The sequence below is a fragment of the Bos mutus genome, chromosome 16 (assembly GCF_027580195.1).
Source record: "Bos mutus isolate GX-2022 chromosome 16, NWIPB_WYAK_1.1, whole genome shotgun sequence".
In the NCBI taxonomy this organism is placed as follows: domain Eukaryota; kingdom Metazoa; phylum Chordata; class Mammalia; order Artiodactyla; family Bovidae; genus Bos; species Bos mutus.
The window spans coordinates 43,303,617-43,321,041 of NC_091632.1; positions in this window are offsets into that span (position 1 = coordinate 43,303,617).

Sequence of the window (17,425 nt, forward strand, 5' to 3'; positions counted from 1 at the left end):
GCACTTCCTTGGGACCCCAAGGCCTCCTGAGAACAGTCCCTGAGATCACCCTTCCTTTGTAAGGTCCAAAAATTTGAGTTCCAGGGACTTCCCTGGCAGCCCAGTGGCTAAGACTGCAAGGGGCACAAGTCCGATCCCTGGTTCTAAGAGCCTGCACGCCACGGGGTGACCAAAAAATAAAATATCTTGAAAAAATTTTTTTGAGTTCCACATAACCTCCTCTCTGCCCCTTTCCTGGGGTTCATCTGATATTTCTAAATGTGTCAGCTGGCCAGTGAGGCCAGGCTGGAAAAATAGTCCCTCCCAGGCTGAAGCCTTTGGCCCTGTGCTTCTGTTCCCCTCTTCACATTTCTCCAAATCCTCTTACTCACATTTCCCGACTCCTTATGCACCTTAGGAAAGCCACTGCCTCCCTCTGTGTCCTCACAATGACAAAACAGCCACGGCAGTGGACGTTGTGTGTCAAGCATGTGCTGTGTGTTAGGTGCTCTCCGTACAATTACTCATCTCCCCCTCTTTTTATAGATGAAGGAATTGAGACTAAGACAGGTCCAGGGACCTGCCCAAGGTCACAGAGCTCATCAGTGTTAGAGCCAGGATTCAAAACCCACATCTCCTGGACACAAAGGCCCTGGCTTTTAACCAAAAAGGTTCCTTCCAGCTGCGCCAGCTTGCGAGGCTCCTGCTGATTCAGTCTGCGCTTAGAGCAGGTGTCCCATGAGTGCTTCCAAAGTAGATGAACGGTTCCCAGGGATGTTCGAATGTGTGAAAGCACAAGTGAGTGAATGAATGATCTCCACCCTCCCTATAACTGTAAAAGATGGACAGCACTTTCCTTGAGTGTCATATGAAGAAAGTGAGGCTCAGAGAGGGAACACAACAGGCTTGAGGTCACCCAGCGAGCTGAGGGCAGAGATGAAAACACAAGCCCCTTGACCCTCATCCCAGGACTCTTCCCCCCCAGATCCCAGCCAGCCACAGGCCCTTCCTACTTCCCTCCTCCTCACATTGTCCCAGCCACACCCTGGGACCAGCTCTGCCTCGCATCACTGTGGGAGGGTGCGGGCACAGCATCGTCTTTAAGCTGCCCTTTGAGGGACGAACTGAGGAGGGGGCGGGGGGGTATCTCCACCCAACATGCAGGACGAGAAGCCCAAGCCCGTCCATCTGAGATGGGGTCAGTGCAGGGGGTCTTTCTCTGCAAGCACTTACGGCACAATTGATGGGAGAAGCGCTCATCAAACGAGGGACAAATCATAAAGTTCGGGAGATGGAAATTAGGCACGGACAAACGATCCAGGTGCAGGGGAGATTTATGGGGGAGGCTGTATTCTAGCTAATGATTTCTGCTAATGATTCTCCGAAGTGTACAGTGGCACGGAGCCCGCGCTCCATGGGGTGACATGAACCCTGCGGGCCGGATGAAGGACGTTCCTGGGGAGACAGCCATGGCAGGGGGATGGTGAAGGATGACCGAAGGGACCCCAGATCCCCAGCCCTCTGGGATGGCTGGAGGAGACGGGGTTCTCGGTGTGTGAGTAGGTTCTGATGAGATTTATCGCTCGACCCGGCTATTTGGCCCTTTCTCCACTCGCCCTGAAAGTGCCTCCCTGCCTGGCAGCTCTAAGTGTTGGCGGGGTCTGCCCACTGCTGACACACACATTTTCAGAGCCCACCACCATCTTTCATTCCACCAGCCCCCCTCACAGACACAGGTTTCTGGCTGCAAACGGTCCCTCCCTGCCCCCTTCCTTTTCTCCTCCCCCATCCTCCCCTCTGTAAGAGTCTGTCCTCCAAAATGCTACTGGCCCTTCTTCCACTCTCAATTTTCAGCACCCCCAAGGATGCCACTTCCAAGGACCCCAGGCAGGGACTCCCGCAGCATCTGGCCCCGCAGCAGCCAGTCCCTGTCTGTTCTCCATCACCTGGCTCAGGGATGCTGACCCTCTCAGCTGGGACAGTGCCTCCCGAATCGGCCCTAAATTCCATCTGCCGTGAACCAAGTCCAGCTTCCTGGTTCTGTAGTGGAAGACCCATGGGGAACAGAAGGGCTCTGCCTTTCAAATCCATAACCAGAAAATGTTCTCAGGAGTTAATTCACAGGGCTCAAATGGCAAAGGATTTACATTTGCTTCTTAGAATCTTTATGTGTTGTCTGATTTCTCCACAATGAGCAAGTGTGTGTGATTTCTTAAAAGTGAAGGCTAAAAATGAGGCAACTGGTGGGTAAGAGGGTGAAGGAGTAAGGGCCTCAGGGTCCCTCCACTCCTTGGCTCAGGCCACCTCTGCACCACTGCACAAACCCCCTCTTCTCTGCTGAGCCCCCAGCACGTGCCCCAGCCCAGGAATGAGCACGCCACACTCATAAGCTCAGGCATTCCTCTCATCAACTCTGCCATGTGAGCTTATTACTTCCTCCATTTTTTGGATTGGAAGATTGAGGTTCATAGAAATAAGGAGCTTATTCCTGTCTTCGTGGTTCAGATAAACCAGAGTGATGTTTGAACTCAGGTCCCTTGAATTCACACTCATGTTCCTTTCGGTACATCAAACCGTACCCATTGCCTGGGTCGGCCCAGGGAGGGCCTAACATCAGAAACAATTTCAACATCCAGCGTGAAGGAATTGGTTAAATAGAGCACAGAGTAGGAACCTTATGGAATCAGTGATCATAGCTTTTGATATATTCTGACATGGAGAAATGTTCAAAAGACGTCGGAAGTGGAAAAGGCAGTTTCCAAAACAGTTTGATGCACAGCATCCTGCTTTTCCTAGTGGAGAAAGACCTTTGTGTGGACACATGCATTGAAAGCTGAATTTTTCCCTCAATGTCTGTGATGGGGAGGGACCATTTGGGGTCTTCTCTTCCATATGGTCTGAGCCTCCTAGAGCAAACATAAGTGACTTTAATTATCAGAGGAGGGGGAACTAGCAAAGCTATTATCATTTGGAAAACAAAATGAGCAGTTCCCAAGAGTGGGCCAGAGGCGATGCCCAGGTTGGGACTTCACTGTTGGAGCGCTTCAGGTCACCCTTGTCATTTATCCTCAGAGCATCACTTCTGATGGCAGATACTGGTACATGCCCAGGGAGGAGGTGTTGCCTTGGACACCATTCTCCCCCTCACCGTTCAAGGCCCCTACCCCCACCCCTCCCTGGCCCACTTGCCACCCACTCTGGGTATGATCAAAGGCCAAAGTGAAAATGAGATCTGAAACTTCAGCCTGGAAAAGCAGCGATGCGCTGATGCCTGGATAAGAAGGATCACCGCTCACCACCTGGGTGCCCCCCCCACCGCAATGCTGGCACCACCCCTTCCCTCTCATCACCTCCAACCTGCATCCTAGGCCTGCATTCCCATCTGGGGACAAGGCCCCAGGTGCCCTCCACCCCAGCCACTGCTGGAGCAGATTGAGGGGCCTGCTGGAGATGCCCCTGCACTGGCCTCATGGCTTTGGACTCAGGCAACATCTCCAGAGGTCTCCTCTGATAGAGTTAGCAAGTTCCTGGGGGAGGTGACCCATGAAAGTGGCTAGATGGAGTGACTGGATCAGCTGCTGGGAATACAGAGCCCTGGTGGGCTTGGATTGGGACAAGCTGATTTCAAGGGAATCAGTTGAGAGCTCCTAGGACTCTGAGAGGAGGGAGGACCACTAGAGAGTTAGAAGAGATGCAATAAAGACAAATTGCACAAAGCATCATAGAAGGATCATGAACTCTGACATCACAGCACCCACTTAAAACCCCAGCCTGGCCATTTCTAGCTCTGTGGCCGTAAGCCAGCCACTCAACTTCTCTAAGCCTACTTTTCATCATCTGTAAAATGGGGATAATAGTAATAAGTTCACCAAATAGAGGGATTAGATTTAATGCATCCAAAACGCTATATAATTGCTACGTACTCATCTATTACTATTGTCCTTGAACTTAGATAAGAGACAGTAGGCCTAGGAGGACCACAGATCTTGTCCAGTGTCTGAAAGATTTGGGGCTAAGTCACAGACTCAGTCTGACCACCCAATGACTAGACAAGGGGGTGGGAACAGGAAGAGAAAGGGGAAGGGGAGATAGCAGAGATAAAGATATGTCATGATCTTGCCCCATCTGGGTCACCAGCTGCACCCCGGGAGTGATGATTCAACTGGTGAGACATCCCTACCCAGAGACTGGTCCCACAGGCTGCAGCCCAGGCCCACGGGCACAGCAAATACACGCTGGGAAGTCCCGTGGAGCAATGCTCAGTCACTCATCAGCTCAATGGCTCAGGCACCCCCTGGCCTCTTTACAACTCAGCCCAGGCTGAGGACTCAGAACCAGCTGACTCCTCCGAGGCAGGGCAGACCCAACGAGATCAAGGAATTTGCTTGAGCCACACACACAGAAAGTCTGGTTCATTTCAAGTCTTGTGCGGTTCATCTCATCCAAACCCAGGGAGGTTAGGTCACTTGCACAAGGTTGCACAGCTCAGACATGATAGAGATGAAAGTCTAAAGCTGGCCCATGACAGTTGAGTCTGGCTGGAGATGGTGCAGCTGTGAGGCTCAAGGCTTTTCCTAAAGCTCCAAACTCTGGAATACTCACAAGGAGGGGTTCTGAGGGCCTGGGTGCTCAGGGGGGCTTCCCCAAGGCTCCCAAGGACCAGATTTGTGGGAGATTTTCACAGTAGGCCTCGCCCCCAGGAGTGAGAGATGGACAATCCCACTTGTTCACTTACCTGCAGGGACTCATTCCTGAGCCTCCCCAAACACCTCTCCTTCCACTGGGAATACTTTGCCTGCACCCCTACTTAAAGCTTTCCAGCCTCCTCCAGCATACTCCTGCCCCCTATGCCGTCTGGCCCTCCACCCCAGTGCCCTGGAATCAGCATGCCTGACTCTGGGCGGCTGGTTAACTTCTCCAGTGTGCTTTGTCTTTCTCTTCAGAGTGTGTGTATGTGTGTGTATCCCTTCGTTTGTTACTTCATGACATTTATCACATGTGTGCATGTCTTGTCCCTCAGCAAGGCGCCAAGCTCCTCAAGGTGGTAACTACATCACCACAGCCCTCTATCCCCACCTCCCCACTACTTTCCACAGTGGAGGGTCAGAGGCTTCCAGTCCAGCTCAAGTCTCGCTGTAAACAAAAGTAACTTTTGTTAATATTTATTTTTGCTTATTTACTTATTTAGCTGCACTGGATCTTGGTTGAGGCATACATATAGTCTTTGGTTGTTTGGTTGCAGCATGTGAACTCTTAGCTGCGGCATGTGAGATCTAGTTCCCTGACCAAGGATCGAACCCAGGCCCTCTACATTGGGTACGTGGGGTCTTAGCCCCTGGACTCTAACTAATCTGATGCCCAAGGGATCATTTACTTTACAGAAAGTCTTTGCTTAAGAAAAGATGTTCAGCAGGATCCCTCAAACATCCAGCTTTCCTGGTCCTAAAAAATAAATTTGCCCATAAAGATCCACCCCTGGAGGAGGGTATGGCAACCCACTCCAGTATTCTTGCCTGGAGAATCCCCATGGACAGAGGAGCTTGGCGGACTTCAGTCCATGGGGTTGCAAAGAGTCGGACACGACTGAACAACTAAGCACATAGAGATCCAACTTGCCTGCACTGATGTGAGCATAGTAGGCTGGGTCCACCGGCAGTGTGAGAAGCCCACATACCTATCTGTGCTGTCCTCCTCTTTGGCATGGCATTCAAGGCCTTTCTCAATCTAGCTCTGACCTGCCTTTCATAATAGAAATAAAAGCTATGGTTAAAAAACAAACACAAAGAAACAAAACCAGTGGTGATGATGGTGATTGCCATTTTCCTGCACCTACTGCCTGAGGACACCTGATATAATTATCACTTCATTCATTCCTCGGATGACTCTGAGATGGCATGTCAAAGGTCATCCTCAGGGTAAAGAGGACAATGGGGAAAATCTGAAATTTCCCAGAAAGAAGGAGGGACTTGAGTCCAGGTTAACTGGTGCCCCAGGGCACAGGCCTAACCAGGGAGCTGCAGTTCAGTTCAGTTCAGTTCAGTCGCTCAGTTGTGTCCGACTCTTTGAGACCCCATGAATCGCAGCACACTGGGCCTCCCTGTCCATCACCAACTCCCGGAGTTCACCCAGACTCACATCCATCGAGTCAGTGATGCCATCCAGCCATCTCATCCTCTGTCTTCCCCTTCTCCTCCTTCCCCCAATCCCTCCCAGCATCAGAGTCTTTTCCAATGAGTCAACTCTTCACATGAGGTGGCCAAAGTACTGGAGTTTCAGCTTTAGCATCATTCCTTCCAAATGGCCCGTTAATGGCGATCTCTCCTGCGAGGCAAGCTAACCAGCCCCGCCATTGCAGACCACCAGCCTCTACATACAAAATTCTCCTGCCCCAAAGTTCTCCCTCTCTTTGTCTTTGGGTCCAAGCCCATGTACCTTTTCAGACCCAGCTTTAATGTCACCCCTCGATGACCCACAGGGAGTTAGTTCAGGTGGCCCTGCATTCGGATCTCTGTGTGACACCAACATCATGGCCATTGAAACTGTCAATACCTGTCGTGCTTGCTGAATCAGAAGTTCAGCCACTCAGTTGGGATGTATTAGAATCATTGACCAAGTCAACTGATACTTGATGAATACCTACTATGTGCACTCAAATGGTGAAGAATTTGCCAGCAATGTAGGAGACCTGGGTTCGATTCTGAATCTTCCTTCAGGAAGATTCCCCTGGAGAAGGGAATGGCTACCCACTCCAGGATTCTTGCCTAGAGAATTCCATGGACAGAGGAGCCAGGTGGGTTATGATCCATGGGGTCACAAAGAGCTGGACATGACCTAGTGACTAACACTTTCACTTCACTGTGTGCCAGGATTCACAGTATGTGAGACAGATGAGGTCCTGAGCTTATGGAGGACACATCCGAGAGGGGGAGAGAAACAATATATGTGTTGACAGACATGTGAACAAGATAATTTCAGATGGTGACAATCGTTGGAAGAAGCCAGCAAGGTAATATTCTAGAGAGAGCATGAGAAGCTGTGTCGCTGGGCTTCACCAACGTGAGTCCTTCTCTTTGCTTAATCTGGCTGTATCTAATGATATCTATCCATGGCTCACTTGTTCATTCATTCATTCATTTAATCCCTCATTCGCTGAGCACACACTATGCTGGCTTCTGTCCTCCAAAGCCCTGGGGTCCCTGGGGAAGGTGAAGCCAGGGAGACTGAGGCTAGGGCGGGGAGGGAGCAAGGTGGGGGCTACACGGTATAGAACATTTCCACTCCCTCTGATCAGTCATGCTTCCTAATTCAATAAGGTGAGAAGGAGCATAATTTGATCATATTTGTTTTGCATCACTGCAAAAACAGAAAATGAAGGGCTGCAGAACCACACCAATTTACTTCATCCGACCTTGATTAAAAGAAAATTAATTGTCGCATCTCTCAGGATATCACAGGCAACAGCCAATGCCTCACCAGGATACCACAAAGAGGGGGAAAGAGAGCAAGAGACGCGGCATGCCCTTTCGTCTAACCACTTCCAGCCTGGCTGGCAGCAGACGCAGCGAGCTGGGGAAGCCTCTCGCTGCACAGGAGGCTGTTGGCAGATGGGGTGGGGGGGTGCCCTGAGCCCTTCCTCTTCTCTCCCACCCATCTGAGTGTCATCTCTCCCCAACCTCCACTGCCCAGAGACGGTTCTTTGGACTGGAGCCCCGATCCCAGAGCCCTCCATGGGCTCCCAAAGACCCTCAGGGGCTCCCCTCCCATCCCCGGAGCTGGCAGATGCCTTGTAGAGGAGCTCTGGGGAAGATGTCCCCCCTACCAAAGAGCCAGGCCCCACCCCCACCCCAGGCTGCCCAGCTTAGAGGGAAGGACAGAAGGAGGGGACTTGGCGCTGCCCGGGTGATCCAGGGCAGGGGGGTGGGGTGTCAGTGGGGAGAGCATCTCATGAAAAGTTAATGCCCCCTTGCAGGTTGTTGATTTTTGTTTGTTTTTCTCTTTTTGCCAGAAGAGAAGGCTCTTTCATTAGCCCAGACTGTCATTACCCAGCATTAAATTTTCATAGAGCGGGCGGGAGGCCAGGCAAGGGGAGGCAGGCGGGGGTAGGGGGGCGGCGGGCTGGGGGCTCCCTGGGTTGGGCCTGCTGGGGGCTGAGACCAGCTCCTCTGGGTCCCCATCTGCACACTGCTAGATCTTAGTAACAATAATCGCCTTTCTCTGTCACCCTCAATGAGTTCAGCACGGCCCATGGACTATAGTCTATGATCTTCCTAATGCTTCTATGTGATGGGTTCTGATTATCCCCATTCTACAGATGAGAGAAACTGAGGCTCAGAGAACTTGTGTCTCTTGCCCATTACAGACAGTAAGCGGTAGCATCACTGACCCCCAGGACGTGCTCCCAAGTGGCTAAGAGGCCAAGAGAGCAGTAGAGAGGTGGAGGAGTTTGGAAACGGACACAAGCAGAGTAAGGACTCAGCGTGTCATGGGTTCTCTACCCCTGGAGGAGCAGCAGGAGCCTGGCCACTAGCCCCATCCTGGGAGGCGGGTGGGTGGCTCGTCTCAGCTGGGTGAGGGTCCATGGGGCAGGGCCTGCGCCCCGCCAGGCAGGTGTCAGAGCCTTCACAATGGCGCACCTGGCGTGGGCACCAGGCCTGCCCATTCAGCCCCAAACAATCACTGCTTCACAGCCGCCAGCCCAGCGGCCTCCAGGGGCGGGAGGACAGCAGGGCAGCAGATGTGCCTCGGGTGTCAGATTTCTAGCCTGGGGTGGCGGGTGCAGACAGCCCTGGATGGGGAAGGGGAGGGATCAGGCGCCTTCTCAACCCCTCATGACCCCTCCCAGCCTCTGTTCCCTGAAGGAAGGTGGGAGGGACAGGGTGGAGGACGGAGGAGACTGTCTGCCCACCACCACTGCGACCTAGAGAAGCATGGAGAGGAAACAGTTACCAGGCCAAGACTGGGGCGGTGGGTGTCTCATGGGGCTGGGGAACCCTGAGAAGACTGCACTCAAGTCTTACTACCTATTGGAGCAGCTCATAGAACCTCTCTGGGCCTCAGTTTCCTCATCTGTAAAATGGGTGTCTAATTGCTAAATATTTACTGAGCCATTGCTATGTGCTGAGCACTGCTCTGGGTGCCAGAAAAGCAGGAGTGAACAAAAGAGATGCAAACCCCTGCACCATAGAGTTCACATCTTAGTGTAAGAGCCAGACAACAATCAAGAGAATTAAGGCTTCCCTGGTGGTCCAGTGGTTAAGAATCCGCCATGCAATGTAAGGGACACCTGTTTGATCCCTGGTCCGGGGAAGATGCCACATGCCAAGGAGCAGCTAAGCCCATGTGCCATAACTACTGAACACACAAGCTGTAACTACTGAAGCCCTAGTGCCTAGAACCCGTGCTCTGTAAGAAGAGAATCCACTGCAATGAGAAGCCCTTGCAGTGCAATGAAGAATAGCCCCCACTTGCCATAACTAGAGAGAGCCTGTGGACAGCAATGAAGACCCACCACAGCAAAGTAATTAAAAATAATAATAATAAATAAATTATTGCTGTTGTTCAGTTGCTAAGTTGTGTCCGACTCTTTGCGACCCCATGAACTGCAGAATGCCAGGCTTCTCTGTCCTTCACTGTCTCCCAGAATTTCAAACTCACATCCATTGAGTCGGTGATGCCATCCAACCATCTCATCCTCTGCCGTCCCCTTCTCTTCCTGCCCTCAATCTTTCCCAGCATCAGAGTCTTTTCCAATGAATCAACTCTTGGCATTAGATGGCCGAAATATTGGAGCTTCAGCTTCAGCATCAGTCCTACCAATGAATATTCAGAGTTGATTTCCTTTAGGACGGGCTTCCTTTGTGGTTCAGCTGGTAAAGAATTCACCTGCAATGCAGGAGACCCGGGTTTGATCCCTGGGTTGGGAAGATCCCCTGGAAAAGGGAAAGGCTACCCACTCCAGTATTCTGGCCTGGAGAATTTCATGAACTGTATAGTCCATGGGGTTGCAAAGAGTCGGCCATTACTGAGTGACTTTTACTTTCACTTCCTTTAGAATTGACTGGTTTGATCTCCTTGCTATTTAAGGGACTCTCAACTCTCTTTTTTAAAAGGCAAGAGAATTAAATACTTAGACAGATAAGGAGGGAAGTAGAGGAAGTGGGCAAGGGGGTTACAACACGAGATGAGAGGTCAATCACCAGAAGAGGGGAGTTTCCCTGGTGGTCCAGTGGTTATGAATCTGCCTTGCAATTCAGGGGACTCTGGTTTGATCCTTGGTTAAGGAACTAACATCTCACATGTGGTGGGGCAACCTAGCCCACGTGCCATGCCACCATTACTGAACCTGCGTGCTGAGACTTGATGCAGCCAAATAAATAAATAAATATTTTTTAAAATCTCCAAAAGAGGTTATTGGCTAGACAGAAGTCAGGGAAAAGCGTTCCAGGCAGAGGGAACAGCAGGTGGATGTTAAGAGTACCTGCCCTGAAGAATTTTTATGGGGCTGGAGGAGGGGCAGGTGGAAGACTCAGAACAGGGACAGGCCCATGGTCTGGACTCACAAAGGATGCACCAAGAGCAGTGCTGACAATGGCCCTCAGCAAGTTTCTGTGCTGGTTTATCTACCCTGTAGCATGTGAGCTCCTGAAAGGTAGCATCATTATCCCCATTTTACCCATGAGAACACTGAGGCTTGAGAAGGGGCAGGAAATAAGTCACGTCTTGTGTGCTGGATGCTAAGCTCTCCTGTCCCAAGTCAGAGGTGACGCATGGTACAGTCAGGACACCATCAGGCTGGGACTTCTGCCCCAGTGCTCTGCCTGTTTGATACCAAACAGGTGGAGGATAAGATGGTGAAGTCAGAGAAGGAGCAAATGCCCCACACTAAGTACATGCTCAACCCATCTTCACAGAGTGTGGGTGGAGGTGGGTTTAACATCCCTGTGCTTTGGGAAACCTTCCTTGTCACTTTGAATTTGGCTTTGAGTCACCTGATGCCCATGTGGGTGAAGACAGGAGGCTCTGAGAAGTCCAAACCCCTCATGTTACAGAAGCAGAAAGCAAGGCCCAGAGACTGCCTTTGGAAAAGCCTTTATGCATCCCCAACCTCAGTGATTGCATCTGTACAATGGGGCTGGGGCTATAATGGATATAAAAGGCCAATTGCCCAAGGGGTGGGAGGTGTTCCCTCCATCCTAGGCCAGGAAGGGGCAGCCTGAGAGATCAAGTGGGAAGACTCTCCCAAAGGGACCTGCTATGGACGCTGGCACACACAGAAGGGCCCTTAGAGCAAGGCAACACTGGCAAGTGTCTGAGGGCACGTGCAGCAGGCGTGGAGGCAAACGGCAGTGCACCTGGCAGGGATGCAGATGGGGATGAAGGAGAGGCTGAAAAGGTGGCCCGCCCACTCTTAAATTCCACTGTGATTGCCTAGTTTCCTTGGATGATGCTCTTCAAGCAAAGTCTCCCTGGACTGGTGTCAAGAAGCCTGTGGGGCCCTTCCCGGGACCAAGAGGGGAGCTGCAGGCAGACAAAGGTGACAGCCTGGGACTTCCCTGACAGTCCAGCACTTAAAACTTTCCACTTCTACTGCATGGGGTGTGGCTTCGATCCTTGGTCAGGGAATTAAGATCGCATGTGCCATGTAGTGTGACCAACAAATAAATAAATAAAAATTTTAAAAAGGAGGAGGTGACAGCCTGCTGGAGGAGGAACTTGTGGGCCCTGGAGTTACAGGTGCCTGGGCTCAAGCCTAGGCTCTGCCACTTAACAGGTGTACAACCCCCGACATTCACAGGACCTCCCCGTGCCTCGGTTTCCTCATCTGTAGAATGGGTGCTAGCTTCGTGGGGTTTAGAGGAGGATTCAGTGAAACTGCATGCAAGGCCCCCCTCACAGTCTGAGCACAGGGTCAGTGCTGGGTGTGGGCTTCCTAGTGAGCTGGAAAGGAGCACCGTACCTGCGGTGCTGGCCTTAGAGCAAGGCAGTGGAAGCAGCCAAGGCTTGAAGAGTATAGGAACTCACCCAGGCCACACAGCTCAGGGACTTCCCTGTGGTCCAGTGGTTAAGAATCTGCCTTCCAACGTAGCAGGGCGCAGGTTTGATCCCTGATTGGGGGCCTAGGATTCCAAATGTCATGGGGCAACTAAGCCTGAGTGCCACAACTAAGTCCCAATGTAGCCAGATTAAATGTTTTTAAAAATAAAATAAAAACTGTTTAAAAAATTACAGAGCTAATAAGTTATAGTCAGGATTTGAACTCAGTTCCACCTTGTTTCTGAGCTGTCTCTGATGCACAGTGGTGGAGGGGAAGGCCCAGGGGAGTCAGGAATGGGTGACTTAGCTTAGGTGCAGTGAGTTGGTTCCCAGGCCCCTTCAAGGCCCAGCCGGCTCTCCTGACACCCCCGCTGTGTTCGGGGCCTACCAGTGCTGCCTTACTCCTCATAGAGGTGCCTACCAGGCAGCCGATGAGGGATAAGAGCGCCCTGCTCCCCCTTCCAGCCACCCACGACCTTGGCTGGGTTCCTTCCCTCCCATCCCCCACTCACTCATTCTAGGAACAAAGGCAGAGCGGCACAGCCCCACTTCCTGGCGGTGCTGATTATCTAATTCTCTACCCCGCAATTACCGCTTCCCAAGGGAGGCATTATCCCGGGAAAGCCTGCTCTCCTGCCTGTCCCAGGGACTCTGGGGTGTTTATGGTAGGGGTCCCCATCCATTCAGGGGAGCCTCCAAGGGGCCAGGCTGGGCCTGACCTTGCCTTCAGGAAGTGGGCCCTCCAGTGGGGACACTCTGCCCGCCCCATGGCCCTACCCACTGCCTATCCCCAGATTCTGGACTCTTGACTTGGATGGGACCCAGGTCCACGGTCTCTCATGAAGGTCAAGGACAGGTGTGTGCAGGCATATGCAAGGGTGTATGTTAACACATGTAAGTGATGTGCACATGTGTGAGCAGTGTGCTGAGGTCTAAGTGCATAAGAACGTACAAACACAAAGATACAAATGCATGTGTGCCTATATGACAGTGTGAGTGAGAATGTGCAAAGGTGTGTATGATAAGTCTGTGAGCATATATATGAGTCGGTAACACAAGTGGTCACATACATGAGTGTCTAGGTGTGTACAGATATAGATACACAAATGAGTATTTGTGCATGTCTAAGTTTGTGTTGGACTAAAAACAAGTGTAGTGTGAGAGGGTATGACTGAGTGTGGACAGGATCACCAGAAGCTGGGGCAGGAGAAGGGGGGACCCCCACTCCCAAGCTGGGGAGCCAGCTGGGCCTGGCAGTGGTGAGGAGGTGGGGGGAGAAGGATGGCCCCTAGGCCAGCAGGCCAGGACCTCAGACCTCCAGCCGGAGGCCTGCTTCCTGCTGCGACCAGAGCGCCCATCCTTCCTGTCAAAGGGAAGGAAGTGCTCACCTAGGGCAGGTGGAGCTGGTTGCAGATGCAAAAAGACTCTGAGGTGATTTGCATCTTTCATTTGCATACATTTCCATAGGACCCACTGATTGGTTATTTGAAAGCTCCCCCAACCCCTGTCAGCTTGCAATAGCCTCACCTGGCTCGGCTTGACCCAGGTGGAAGCTAAGCTCCCCACAGGCCTGGCCTGGGTGGGACTGGGTGCCCACTGAGATCCTGGCCCTTAAGCATTGCTCACTAGCACAGAGCAAATAACATTCTTCAAGTCTCACTTCTCACTTCGTGCAGGTGCTTATGGGCTGTTGCATCAATGAAATAGCAAAGTTGTAGATGGGGGTAAAGCAGGTGCTAGCTACCTGGGTTTCTCAAATCTTCAAGTGAGTTCTTAGCCATGGGGTCCCCAGAACTCCTGAGGTGGGGCCTGGTCCCCTGGGCCATGGTGGGCAGCCCTGAGGATGGATGTCAGGTTATCTAAAAGCTGCTAGTCAGAATCCTATCTCCAGCTTTGCCTCACCCCCGCACCACCCCTCTGCCCCCCACAACTAAAATGGGATCCAGAGGCATGACCCCCTCTATTCACAACAGGTCCAAATGCCTGGTCAAGCGTTTCTGGCAGTGCTCCTGTTTCCCCAGGTCTCCCAGCAGCTCAAAGGGCAGGGAGCAAGAGGCGGACAAGAGTTCTCAGAGACAAGAGAAGAATTGAGATACCCAGCCAAGGAGAGTGTGTGTGTGTGTGTGTGTGTGTGTGTGCGTGTGTGTGCCGTTCACCACTGTGAGTGTGCATAATATAGTCTCCAAAATGGACGTGGGCTTGTAGGTCCGTGTGCACAGGTGTGTGTTTGTGTGTTGTGTGCATGTGCTCAATGATGTGTCAAGAAAATAGAAGTTTTCAGTGTGAAAGGTCCGTATGCCCCCTTCCCTTTGTCTTTTCATTGAAAGTACCTCACTTCCCCTCAGTGAACAGGATGGCTTGACAATGATACAGCCTTCTAATTCTCCTTTCAGCAGAAACCCTTCACACACATGTATGTGTGGACACATGTGTACGTGCATGCTAAATAGCTTCAGTGGACTCTGAAACCCTAGGGACCATGGCCTGCCAAGTTCTTCTGTCCGTGAGACTCTCCAGGCAGGAGTACTGGAGTGGGTTGCCATGCCCTCCTCCAGGGGATCTTCCTGACCCAGGGATCGAACCCGTGTCTCTTCTGTCTCCTGAATTGGCAGGTGGATTGTTTACCACTAGCGCCACATGGGACGCCTGTAGATACTTATATGTGTGTGACTATATTATTAGATAGGTGTGAACACGTTATACATGCATGTGTCCATGAACATCCATGCACATCGACTGTAAACCCGCTGCTGTTAGCACCCCCAGCTCCTGCATCCGTGTCTGACCCATGCTTGTCCATATGTCCTGTTTGCCCGTGTGCTTATATGTGGCTCCTGCGTGTGCAGGCACGATGTGTGAACTCAGCACCACACTGGCAGACCCCTAGACATGGGTGTGCTGAGGGTCCCCAGGGGACATGTGTGCCCAGGGCTGTGCCCACACACATGTGAAAGCACAAGGGGTCTGCGTGACCGTGTGCAGGAGGCGTGTGCACAGGACAGCATGTGTTTGCACATAGGGAGTTGGGGATGTTTAGTAATTAAATCCCTTTTCATCCTTCTGCACCTGTCTCCTTCTGAAAGCTGAGAGAACAGACGTCAAACGGGACGAGGGCTGGATTGAATACAGCCAATTCTGAAATATTTATTAGCTTGCGACTCTGCTCAATGGAGGAGAAGGAATGCCAGCTAATCCACCCAGCAGTGCTCACAGCAGGGACATTTTTCAACAGGGACTTCTCATATTTCAACGACAGCCCACTCTGTCCAAAATTGGGAGAGTTTTCATCTGGGCCCACATGGAGTTCTCCAGAACTGGTCCTGAGTCTTGGTCTCACCCTTTCCTGGGGCCCCTGCTCAGGCAAAGTACAAATGAATGAGCAGATAACCATACTGGTCTAGGCCAGCCACCTCTTAGGGGGCCCTTACTCTGTTCCAGGCACTGTGTGTAGGGATTTTTATGCATTCTCTCAATGAACCATCACAAAAATTGAATGAGATCAGTGCCAAATATTACCCACTTAATTATACTCACACTAGGAAATTCAGAAATATCTAACAAATAAGGAAACCAAGGCTCAGAGTAGTGAAGCAACTTGCCCAAAGTCATCAGCTATTCAGTGGTGGATCCAGGCTTTGAATCAGGCCCCCAAGCTTAAACTCTTAATGACTACACCTGATACCTCCTAAGCGACCTACTAAGGGCCTACTTCATGCACGGTGCTGAGAAGATCTGTGAAAAAGAGTGAGGTGATCCATCAGTGATGTTTGCCACTGTGACAGGTAGAGAGGGTTGTCTATATGCTGTCCCTGATCCTCATCCTACTCCAAACCTGCTCATCACCAAGTCTTCCCTTATAAATGGCAACACAATTCCTCTAAGTCACCCAGGTCAAACACTTTATGGTCTTCTTTTACTTCGCTTTCTCTCTATCCCACATCCAACCCCTTGGCAAATCTTGATGTCTCTGCCTGCAAAAGGGATCCAGACTCTGACCACTTCTCACCATCTGCATAGGTGCTTCCCAGTCTGAATCACCATCATTTCCCTTTGGGTTTTTACTGGGAAAGATGGAGGGCAAGAGGAGAACAGGGAAGCAGAGGACGAGATGGTTGGATGGCATCACCAACTCAATGGACATGGGTTTGAGCAAAGTCCAGGAAATGGTGAAGGACAGAGAAGCCTGGTGTGCTGCAGTTCATGGGGTCACAAAGAGTCAGACACAACTGAGCGACTGAACAGCAGCAACAATTATGCTTCATAGCCTTTATTTGACATTCTTTGTATTTGTTATTTTCATTCATTTCAATAATGACAAGTATCTATGGAATATTTGTGTATTCCCCTCTATTCTCTTCTCTTCTACTCTGTTCTGCTCTTCTTTCCTCACTGGTTCTCACAAAGTTGAGTGTGATGTTCCTAGGAGTGGTTTTCTTCAAGTTTCTTCTAGGTTCATGAAGTTTCTGGATTTGTGGGTTTATAGTTTTCATCAAATTTTGGGAAAATGTAGACACTATTTCTTTAAATATCTTTTCCATCCTCACATCTCCTAGAACTCAATTTTACATAGACCTCTTGATGTTGTCCTGCAGGTCACTGAGGTTCTGTTAGGTTTCCTCCACCTGTTCTTTTTTTCCCCTCTATATTTCATTTTGGATTATTTCTACTGCTATGATTTTAAGGTCACTGATATTTTCTTCAGCCACGTCTAAACTGCTGTTAATCTCATCCAGTATATTTTCTACTTCAGATGTTGTATTTTTTATCAATAGAAATTTGATCACTTCTTTTTTTTTTTTTTTCTCTCATTGGGTATATGTTTTCCTCTACCTTCTTAAACATGAGGAGTATATTAATATTCATTGGTCTAAAGCCCTTTTCAACCAGTTGTATCATCTGGGTCTATGTCTATTGACTGATTTTTCTCCTGGTTATGAGTCATAATTTTCTCCTTCTTTGTTGCCTGTTAATTTTTATGAGATGGACATTTTAAAAATAAACTTTAAATTCTGGAATAATTTTAGATTTATCAAAAAAGGTTCAAAGGTGGTACAGAGAGTTCTCATACACCCCATACTCAGTGTCTACTATTGTCAACATCTTTCATTACCATGGTATATTTACAAAACCTAAGAAACTGATATTGGCATATTACTATTAACTAAATTTCAGACTGCATTTCAGGTTCACCAGTTTTTTCATTAATGTCCTCTTTCTCTTCCAGGATCTGATCCAGAGTATCACATTGAATTTAATTATTGTCTTCCTTACCATGGGCTTCCATGTTAGCTCAGTTGGTAAAGAATCTGCCTGCAATGCAACAGATCCTGGTTCGATTCCTGGGTTGGGAAGATCCCCTGGAGAAGGGAAAGGCTACCCACTCCAGTATTCTGGCCTGGAGAATTCCATGGAC